This window comes from Tupaia chinensis, unplaced genomic scaffold (genome assembly GCF_000334495.1).
Source record: "Tupaia chinensis unplaced genomic scaffold, TupChi_1.0 Scaffold000684_1, whole genome shotgun sequence".
Lineage (NCBI taxonomy): Eukaryota > Metazoa > Chordata > Mammalia > Scandentia > Tupaiidae > Tupaia > Tupaia belangeri.
The window spans coordinates 379,248-390,805 of record NW_006160207.1 but is presented as its reverse complement, the minus strand read 5'-3'; the positions used below and the strand labels follow the sequence as shown (position 1 = coordinate 390,805).

At 39.1% G+C, this 11,558-nt stretch overlaps 1 pseudogene; it reads right to left on the bottom strand.

Annotated features, from left to right (window-relative positions):
* Positions 1-11,179, bottom strand: part of LOC102500371 (60S ribosomal protein L7-like 1 pseudogene) — a 29,871-nt pseudogene extending 18,692 nt beyond the window's left edge.
* Positions 11,180-11,558: the final 379 nt, after the last annotated feature.

Here is an 11,558-nt window from a genome sequence, read left to right as displayed (position 1 = left end):
ATTGTTTCTGATGAGAGATCTGCTGTTAGCCTGATGGGATGTCCTTTGTAGGTAACTTGATGTTTTTCTCTTGCCAATCTTAGTATCTTGTCTTTGTGGTTTTGGTCAACCTGGCTATAATGTGTCTTGGAGAAGATCTTCTTGGGTTGATTCTATTTGGGGTCCTTTGTATTTCTTGGGACTGGATCTTTGAGTTCTTCTCTAGGTTTGGAAAATTTTCTTATAGGATTTCATGGAATAGATTATCAATGCCCTTATAGGTCTCTTTGCCTTCTGGAATGCCAATTATCAGGATGTTTGGATGTTTGATGGTATCTAGTACTTCTTGTATATTATTTTCAAATTTTTGGGCAATTTTCTCAGGTTTTGACTTTCTGTATTAAAGTCTTCATCTCTAACAAGTCCATTTGATTCTTTTTTAAAGTGTGTAATTTCTCTTTTAGATTTTGCAAGAATTTCCTCACCTCTTGAAGTTTATCAGCTCCTTTCCTCTGCCTCTTTGGCAGTTCATTATCTCTCTTTTCTTCAATCTCTGAGCTTTGTCACCATGAAAATCTAACTTCTTTATCAGACATTTCCATGAATTCCATCATACTGTCTAAGGATGAAGAGAAGTTATTTTTCCTTGGAGGAGAGGTATTTTCTTGTTTTTCCATATTTCTTGTAACCCTGCAGTGATTTCTAGTCATCTGATAGATGGTGCATTTTTTCTAATTCTTGAAGTTCAGTCTGAATGTTCAGAGGTGTGCAGGAGAAGGTGATGTGCAATCTCCCATTCCATTCTCTCTCTTTGTGTATCATAATCAGTGAGAATAGAGGAATATTCTGACCCTAACTGTATTCAGATGATTAGATCCTGTTTACTTGGACCTGTCTAGTCACTTAGTGAGTAGAGGCTGAGAAGCCAATGAGTAAAGAAAAAAAAAAAAAGGGGAAAGAACTGAAGAAAAAAAGAAAATATAAAATAATAAGAAAAAGGATAATAAAACTACAGATTTTAATATTAAAATGCATTTATTTTAATATTAATGTTAAATTTAATATTAAAATACATTGAAAAAGATTGAAAACTGTGCAGCACGCCAAGCGCAGCACGAAAGCACTGTTTCACAGCTGAAGTTCAGGATCCATGTGGAGTGCTTGGGTTTGTGCCTTTCCTAAACAGAAGGGGAGAGGCACCTATTAACACAATAAAGGGGCTTGAAAGCCCAGAGACTACTTCACCTTAAAAAAAAAAAAATAACAAATGAAAAGACTCAGGAGACACAGAGAAACAGAGAAATGGAGACTAAGAAACTGGTAAGCAATATTTTACAGCTGAAAGTCAGGCTCCATGTGCAAAAATGTACTCTTACAAGTACAGGTTCCTAAAAATCTAATCATTTAACTGGGTAAAATTTTCATTTTCTATGTAAATGGATTGGGTTTGTGAAATTGTTAAGCCAAAATTAACAAAAAAGGTAAGAAAATATTTGATAAAATTGAATGCTAAATAGCCAATGCAATGCACCTGAGTTAATAAAATTGGTATAAAGGGATATAAATCCAATGTTTAACATGGACTCATTGAAAATTATGGCCTGGTTCTCTCTCAGTCTTCCTTATAATTCTTGTTGTTAAGTTAACATGCTTTAGTTATTCCTATTATTGGTCTTTAAATTTTATAAAGAAATATCCAGAGGATCTATTAGTTATATTGTTCAATTTTACATTGAAAAAAGTTATTAAAGAAATTTTGTTACTGTTTGTACATGTTCATGAGCTGCTGGTGTGTCCTAAGAGGTAGAGTAGCTGAACTTCAAAAATTTTGATCAATATAAAGGTATAAAATTCAATTTTTACAAGTTTAATAGCTTCTCTAAAAACATCAAATTTTTCAAGGTGGGAGAGGAAAAGATCAGCATGGGTAATTATTAAAAATTGGGCCTACATATATCTAAGACAAAAGCTAAAAAACTCCTATCAGCTCAATAGGGTAGGAGTCTCAAGGAATGTGGTAGGATAAGTTAAGGCTAGAGCTCTAAGCTGCCTTCTCCCCAAACCCCTTGCCTTCTTTGCTCCTCCTGTGTCTTTCAGTTAGGCCTCTTCCCCACTGACTCTCCCCTTAGTTAAATGATCAAGAGGTCTAGCTAGAAAAATAAGAATTTAGGTTAAGACTGCATCCTCCAGCTAGGGCTTTTGTATAGGAATAAGGCAGATACAGTAAAACCTGTAAGGTGGGCTTTGCCCTCCTGACAGTACTCAGTCACTCCTTGCAGGATCTATTGAAAATTACGTTCACTTCTCAGTGTTGGACAATTCAGAACAGATATCAGAAAAGTTCCCAAATAACTCAGAAAAATGTTATGACAAAATTGGCAAGGGACTTTAACCTTTGATTTAACTCTCACCTTAATGGCACCCAGTAGTCACTTGCGGTAATCCTGAAGGCTGGGAACTACTCTGAGGGCAGGATCTGGAAACAGCCCAGATCAGAGCCTCTGCCTCAGAAAAACTGTTCCCAAGGCTGGCAGCCCAGTCACTGAACAATGGCTATGACTGGCATTCTCATGTACCCCACTGGGCCTTGTCCCCAGCGTGCAGTTGGTCACTAGTGATGAGACAGAATGCGCTGAGCTCTGAAGGGAGCTCAGGACTTCTAAAGTCCATGCTGGCCTTTAAATTGAGGGTTTATGGGGCCTGAGACCTTGGACATCTGATGGATTTCACTGGACAAGCCTCAGGTAACCCTAGAGTGACTAAGATTAATTTCTGACTAAATCAGAGTTTAAGGTTGTTTCCAAAAGTACACTCATGAAAACGTAAGAGAAAACAGTAGTAAGCAGGTTGGCTGAACACATGATGAGAGAGAAAATTAGAAGACCTAGCTGGAGGGGAGACTTCTATCTCAGCAACTAAAAGTTCTCATAACTCATTGGTACTCTGTCCTCGCCCTCCTACACTCAGGAGGAGAAAAAAAAAATTGGTCCATAAATAGTTGCACTTACCAGATGATGGGCCAGTAGTCCCCGAGGCCCTTGAGCGAGTCATCCTAGATCAGGTAAACCAGGTTACCCACCTGGGAAAAACAAAACTTGCTAAGCTGGTTAGTAGAAAAATACTTTGTGCCTAGTGCAGCTAGCCTTATCAATGGTGTTGTTTCAAAATGTGTTGTTCCAACACAGGTATATCCTAAACCCTCAGGCAAGGCTCCCTTAGGAATCAAATCCCAGAGGAAAAGAGAAACTTGGTCAACATTGGGGAAAATCTACGGTATCTAATAACTCAGTCTAGATGAAATGAGGCTAGCTAATGTAGGAGTAGCCTGGTAGTACTTTTCTTCAAAGAAAAGCACCTTAAATAGATAGCCTTGTTTCCATAAGTAACTTAAAACAATAGACAAAAAAATAGGTAAATATAAATTGAGTAAATGTTTGGAATTGAATTTTTCTGTTAAATTAAGGTAATTTTAAAGGTTAAACCTGTAAAGATAAAAACAAAGAGAATAAGAAAAAAAATGAAAGAAGGGTTATGGCTATAAAAATGTATTTCTAGTGAAAAAGGTTAAAAGCAAAGATTTTTATATAGAAGGAATTTTGTGTAGTAAAGTTTTTGTCTTACAACAGAAAGGTGGGGACCAGCAGTTGGTGTAATGGCTGTTCCTTAACCCAGTGGCTTAAACTCAAGTCGGGCACATGTGCATGCCTTCCCTAGATCCTGAGAGGAGAATGGAGGAGAAGGGGTTGCGGCATGGCCATCCCCCCTGGAGGGATATTTCTTGCTTTCTGTCTCTCTGTCTCTCAGAGACAAAAGGGACAAAAATGAAAAGATCTAAAGCATGTTGTTAAAGTTTTGAGTTATAAAAATCTAAGAAAGAGTTGCAAAAATTAATCAAGTTAATGTTCTAGAGCTAATTGTATTATCTTTAAATGTTATATATAGTCAAACAATTAGAAGAGAGGAGCCCCTCCAACTAGTCTAGATGGGGCCTCACATAGTTGTACTGGTTACTCCTACCACTGTTAAAGCTAACCTGTAGGTCTGTCACACTGAAACCAAGAAGATTGCTCCCTAGTCTCACCAGGGCCTTGGACCATAAAAATAAGACAGAAAGGCCCTTTGGAATAATACTTCAGAGACAACAGAGAAACAGCCCTACCCTAGTCACTCCAGAGGCAGACTACCGTACGTCAGGCATTGTCAGGAATATGGCCCAGTAGCTCTAGGACCAGATAGTCAAGAGAAGGACAGGCTGCTGTTGACTTATGGGAAGGTTAGAGTGGCCTCTGGCAGTAGGCTCTTTGGCCCTTGCACCTGTTAAGTTCTATATTAACCACGCTTCTAATTTGGACTTTCGGCTCTTGTTTACTCAGTTTTGTGGACAGAAGTCTGACTACTTTTCCTATTTTTCCAAAATCTTTTCAAAAGGGACTGGGGAAGTCATGCCACAAACATTACCAGACCATTTATTTTCTATTAACAGAATTCTTCCTACCTCCTGTCCCTGGCATAGTATCTTTGAGATGTATATTTCAACCAATTACAGTATATTCTTTTGCTTATCTCTTCCCAAGATGCAGAACTTCCTTTTCCTTCAGTTGTACATTAAGCCTTTCTTTAACTAATCTCTTCCTAAGACACACATCTTACCTTCCAATCATCAACCTAAGAATTGTGGAACCCACCTACAACCTACAAGCCCCCCCTCCTACATGTCCTGCCTTTATGGGCCAGACCAATGGAAAATCTTTTCACTAAATGTTGTCTGTCAATCTCAAAAACAAATAAAAAGAACCTCTGTACATGATCACCCTGAGAAAGACATGTATGCCTCTTCTCTGGGCCTAAGTCACTCATATTTGGCTTGGAAATAAACCACATTAATTATTAATTACTAATTCTATAGTTGGTTATTTTTCCATTGACAGTTTCCTTACCTGATTTGTCTCCTACAGGATGAAAGCCTTTAAATATTAAATACTAGTTACCTCTGGACCTAGAGCCCAAATATACTAGCACTGCACTTCCAGGGTCACTCTCTTTAACAGATATTTGAGAACACTCAAAAAGAGAAAATGATATTGCTTCTGTTTTGTGAGAAATTTTGTTATTTCCATAAGTACCTAACCAATACTGTTCTGCTTCTGTAAACTGCTTGCATTGTCTTGGAAAGTGTTGTGTCACAACCTCCCTCTAAGCAACTGAACCTAGTAACTGCATACCATGAATACTGGCCCAAGCCAGTCCCAGCAAATAGTCCCATGTGTGAGTAGCTGGGCCCAGCAACTAGAGACTTTAAAATAAGCCCATGTCATTTCAAGCTGGACTTTAAATTTGGTAAAACTTCTTACCTGCTAAAGGAGACTATCACCCTGCCCTCTAGTTGATACTAATGAACCAATGATTTGATTCCAGTAGAAGAGAAGTGGAAAATGAAGTAGACCTCCATTTTTAATTCCTCTCTATATTGGAAACTTGCTTTCTCCTTTGGCCTAGAGTAAACAGAGTGATTAACATGCCTACTGTTTTTGCTTAATAACCCAAAACTCCCTACAGTAAGATACTTCTTAGGGATGTAATCATCAGTTGCTAGACCCCTTGCCTGGAGCCATGAAGACCATTAAGATTCCATTGTGTGTGATCAATGATTAACCTGCTTCTTTTGTTTCTGTAATTCACTTTTGCTTTTACATTGTAAAACCCTACCTGAAATCCTTTCAAGCCCACTGCTCTTTGTTCTTGTGATTGCCATGTCAATTGGGAAAAGAGTATGATTTTGCCTTTACAAGCACTCTTCACCTTGCACTCTGGGCTGCAGGGTTTTGAGACAGGAGTTCCCCTATATGCCCCCCCCCCCAGCTTAATGAATAAACTCCAATAAATTTGGCTATGTCTGGATGTCCTAATTTCTCGCTGATTAGACTGTAATACTATTACCAAAGAAATCAGAGACAGGACAGAGAGGTAGGGCCTGATAATGAAAATGACAGTCTTTTGGAGCTACTACACAGACTTAAGACTGCAGATTCAGAAGCAGCTGAGGAGAGGGAAAAGAAGGAAGCCACTACTTTTCAGCCTTCCCCCTCCTGCACTGAGGCCAGCTGCTTCCCAGTTAAAACCTGCTTGCCTCTCCATTGTTTCTCCCAAATTTTTTTTTTTTTCTTAGTCTTCTCCCACTCTCCCACTTCTCAATGGGACTGGTCTGAAGTGCATTTCACTGGGTAAATTCACTTTACAATCTAAATGATGTATAGTGATTGAATATATAAATAAAAAAAATTTAGAAGAAAAAAATACCTGGTTGCATAAAAAACAGTGCTAGGAGAGGAAGGACATTCCCCCATTTAACCCTCCTTCAGAGAGCTTCGCATTGTGCTGCAGATAGAGGGGAGGACATTTTGGGATTTAATGAAGTCTACTGGATCAGCACTTCCATCTAATGATTGGCAAATGTTAAGTAAGGCTGCTTGCTGGGAGGAGATTATTTTTTGTGGAAGTCAGATTGCTCTGAGGAAGCCCAGGAACAGGTGAATAGAAATCAACAAAATGGATACCTATTATGTTTGAAGTGTTGACTGGAACAGGGGATTATGCTGATATTGGTGCACAAATTGGAGATACGCTGCAGGCTTATCAGCAGATTAACATTATATAGTCGAAATGCTGGAGAAGGCTTCCTGGTCAGGATTGACGGACAGGCAGTTTGACCAGTGTGTGACAGGGACTTAGTGAGCCGTTTCAAGATTTTATTTTCCACTTGACACAAACCATATCATGGTTAGTCTCTAATCCAGATGTGGGACAGGTTTTGTTGAAACAATTGGCTTTTGAAAATGCTAATGCCTCTTGTAAAGCAGCTATTATCCCATACAAAAGAAAAAGGGACAGTGGCTGATTATCTTGAGCTTTGTCAGGACATTCGGAAACTGCAAATTCAAGGTATGAGCTGCCTTCCAATGTCTTATGCCATGATGACTGGAACCCTGCATTTTCAAAACTGGGTAACAAAAAATAAAAAATTATTTGCACTAACTTTAATCTTACAAACTAGTCACATTTTGAGCCAAGATACATTAGTGGTGCTTCATCCCACATATATGGCAGTGCCAGTAACAGTTTCTGGCAGATGGTATGATGATGAACTTCAAATATTACAAAAAACTTACAATTATCTAGGCCCAAAAGATTTTTGGGAGCAGTCATTTTTGGAATTCTCACTGCAATGTAACGGCAGTGGTTGCTTTAAGTCAACAAACTCACACCACCACTTTTGTCAGTGCTCTTGCCCCTAATAGTTCTCAAGTTCTCATGTGATGGGTACCCAATTAGATATTGAGGAACGAATTATTGTCCATTTGTGAGAGCTAGAAACTACCGTAGGCAGCTTAGGAGAATAGGGGCTCAAAATGCAGCTACAAAGTCATCTGAAATGCCAACGTATCTGTGTGATGCCTTTGCTATATAATGACTCACATTGGAATTGGCTTTCTATATAAAACCATCTCCATGGGATAAGGTCTTCTAACAATATTTTGTTAGATATGAAAAATCTTAATAAGCAGATCATAGATATGGAAAAGATTTTGCTGCCCTCATTTGATCCTTCTGATTTCACCTCTAACATTTTACATCAGCTCAAATTTCATGTTGGGTAAATTCTCTTTGCAAGCCAAATGACGTATAGCTATTAAATGTATAAAATAATAATAACAAAATAAAAATAAAAATAAATCAAATTAGAAAAGGAAAAGGAGGGAGATGTAGAGAGTGCCTAGATCTGAGCAACACTATGGTGACCTTTAAATACATGTAGAAATACGGTTCTTTGGGCTGTCACTGCAAGGCTAGTAGAAATTTTTTTTTTTTTGGAGAGATTTTCACTGTAGGGCGCGTGCGCTCGCCAGACAGAGAGAGACAGAGAGACAGAAAGCTAGAAATCACCCCCCAGGGGGGATGGTCACGCCGCAATCCCTTCTCCTCCATTCTCCCTTCGGGATCTTGGGCACTCACGCACACGCGCCCGGCGTGAGTTTTAAGCCACCGGGTCCGGGACACGAACTGCGGTCGACTACGTGGGAGTCCAGTGACATAGCCATTACGCTAACTGCTGGTTCCCAAGGCTAGTAGAAATTTTTAACAAAGGATACGTGTCTGCCTCTGTGTCAAAACTGCAAGGTGGTATCGGTTAAAGGAAACTATGTGTTAGCCAGAGAAGGCCTGAGAAGATAAGAGAAAGCACATATAGAACCAAAAGGCACCAGAAGTTTCACAGTTTCAGCTGATTAACATCAGACTTTACATTCTTCTTCCCCTTCCTCCCTTTTTCACACTATAAGCGAATAAACTTGGGAACTGCTCTGGTGCCATGGCTGCCTCCATCAGAGGAGTCTGGACCACGTGATTCCTGCTTTTCTCTCCTCGTGTGTCTTTGTGTGTTTACTTCTAATTCCCAGCCACTCCCACTCAGGAAATAGATCAGCCTTGCAGGTCAGGGCAGCATCGTATGGCAGAAACTAAAAGACTGGACGGCATAAAGGCATGGGGAGAACTGTTGATACTAGAAACAGTGCAGGAGGAGGGTGGGGAGTGGGGGCAGTGAGAGGGAGGGAATCAAGGGGAGAAAGGAAGAAGCTAATCATTTAAGGGACACAAAAGTTGAAAATTATCTGTTGATGATAGTGTGTATGGTAATATCTTGACAAATATACAGTATATTTGTGATGGGAAAATTCATTTAGTATGTTGCAATGATATAGAGTAATTGAATATAAGACAATTTTAAAATAATTATAAAATAAAGAAAACAGGGCCAACAGGTAGTATGGTGGTTAAAAAGTGTTGGACTTCTCACATGGCCAACCACAGTTTTGAGTACTGGACCTGGCAGCTTGCTTTCCCTTTCTCTCTCTGGTCAAATTAAAATAATAATAATAAAAAAATAAAAATAAATAAATAATTCCTTTTAAAAAGAAAAAAAAAAGCCTAAATCACCTATTGTGATTTTTAAGTCGTTCTAAAAATTTTTTTTCTGTGTCAAAGACGGTTATAACGATTTTAAACGCATATACAGTGTGCTGAAGGACCTAAATTTGTTAGCAGACCTAAAAGGAGAATTAGAGAGCCACTCAAAATGGTAGGCAACATAAATACCCAACCTTAAATGATTGATAGATTATCCAGTGACAGGGCCATGCAGACAATGCAAGCTGGTAAAGAGGCTGCCTCCTATGCCTAAGGCAAGGCCTATGCTGGGAAGAAACTGTGAGGCAAGACCAGCGGTTTACAAGCCTTAACTCTCCATTGTGTCGTTGTACTGGTCTGCACTCAATTTCTCTGCCATGAGCTTTACTGTTATTAAGGTACCCTGCAAGGGTAAAATAACACTCCCAACCTTACTGCAACTTTACAATAAAGCCAATAAGTGATCCTGTAGGAATGCGGTTTCCTAAGAAGGTGCAGGAGGATCAGGAAACTTGAGACAGGCTCTCCCACCTGCCTATTTTAAGCCAAAATTAACATATGTTAGGTTAAATTAGTATAAGCCAAATTAGCGTAAGTAGCATATGTAGACTAAGTTAGTTTAAGGCTAATTTTATGGTAATTACCCCTTGTTAAAGCTGCAGGCCAAAGTTAACTTATGTTAGGCCAAGTTAGCATATCCATCACCGTGACAGGGACTTAAAGATAAAGCACAAGAATTCACTGATTAACAGACAAAGAATTCAGCAAATAAATACACAGGGACCCGTGGGTTAATAGAGGAAGGCCAGATCTTATAAACAAACCTGAGGGCTCCAGGGGTTGGATAAACTATCTTAGCTGGAAGTTCTTATCTGGCTCCGGCAAGCAACAGATAGTCCTTAACTACAAACAGTTTCTCCCCTGTGTGCTGTTAACTATGAAAAACTGCTAATAAAACATCCTGTGTTGTCTCTTGAGCTACAAGACCCTCTCATCTAAAAAGGCCCTGTCCGGTAATCAAGATTTAAGAGGAAAATGCACCAGACAAATAGACTCCTTCATCCTGAGAACTGTAATTGATTAAACCTAATTATACAAGACAGACATCATGTTTTATGATCATTGTTCCTGTACTTTGAATACCCCATTTCGTAGAGTAAATCTTTTATTTCCTCTCACCCCTCCTACTCCTGTAAGACATCCCTCAATAAATACATATGTTTGGTAGCCACTAATGCTGTGGTCTTGAGCTTGCTCTGGCTGTAGCCGGCTGAGAAAATGCTAAGGGGCATTGAGGTTTCAGCCTGATTTTGTTCACCCGTGTCACCTTCCTGTGTTCGAGTCTCAACCCACCCCAGCTGGAGCAGGGCTCCCGGCAGTCCAGGCAGAAATTCAATAAGGAAATAATACTAAAAGCAAATGAATGTAACAGACAAGTACAAAACATTCTAGTAATAGCAGTAGAACACAAATCTTTCTCAAGTGCATGTAGATAGAATATTCTCCAAGATAGATCATGTATTGAGCTATGAAACAAATCTGAACACATTTAAGAAGACAGAAATCATTTCAAACATCTTTTCAACCACAATGGTATAAAACTCAAAGTCAATAGAGTCAATTTTGAGAAATTCCCTAATATGTGGACATTAAAGAACTCATTGCTAAACAACCAATATTTTAAATAAGATACCAAAAGAGAAATAAAAAAATATCTGAAAGAAATGAAAATGGAAACACAACATTCACAAACTTATACAATGCAACAAAAGCTATTCTTTAAAAAAATTATTCTTCTACTTTAAAAAATATTTGTATATTTGTTATAGGGCACATGTAGTTGTCAGGGAGAGAGAGAGAAAGTGAGAAGGCAAGCCACTAGGTCCTGGACTTGAACCAGGGTCAGCCATAGGGAAGTCCAGCACCTTAACCACTACACTACCTGCTGGTCCCACAAAAGTTATTCATTCTAAGAGGGAAGTTTATAGCAATAAATGCCTTCATAAGAAAAAAGAAAGCTCAAACAACTTCACTTTTTTTTTTTTTTGGTGATAGGATGTATGCAAGCATGAGAGAGAGACAGAAAGAAAGAGAAAGGGAGAGAGCCTCAACAGGGTCTCACCATGTTGAGATTCCATTTCTTCAGGACTACAACTCCTCAGGATCTTGATGTGTGCACACGTATCTCGTGTGTTTTCAAGCTGATCTTGCGATCTGAACTGTGGACTATCTCACGGCTTCCAGCACTGCAATTTAGTTTGCTACTGAATGTGTCACCAGATGAACTTTACACCTCAAATCACAAGAAAAAGAGGAACACAGCTCAGGTTAGTAGAAAGAAGGAAATAATAAAGACTAACTCACACAGAAATGAAACAGGTAGGGAAAAGATAATAGAAGACATCAACCAAACTAAGAGTTTTTTTTTTTTTTTTTGAGTGGTTTTTGCTATAGGGCACAGGTGCTTGCCAGAAAAACAGAGACAGAGAGACAGAAAGTGAGAAATCACCCCCTAGGGGGGATGGCCACGCTGCAATCCCTTCACTTCCATTCTTCTCTCGGGATCTTGGGCACGTACGCACACACACTGGTGTGAGTTTAAGCCACTGGGTCCGGGA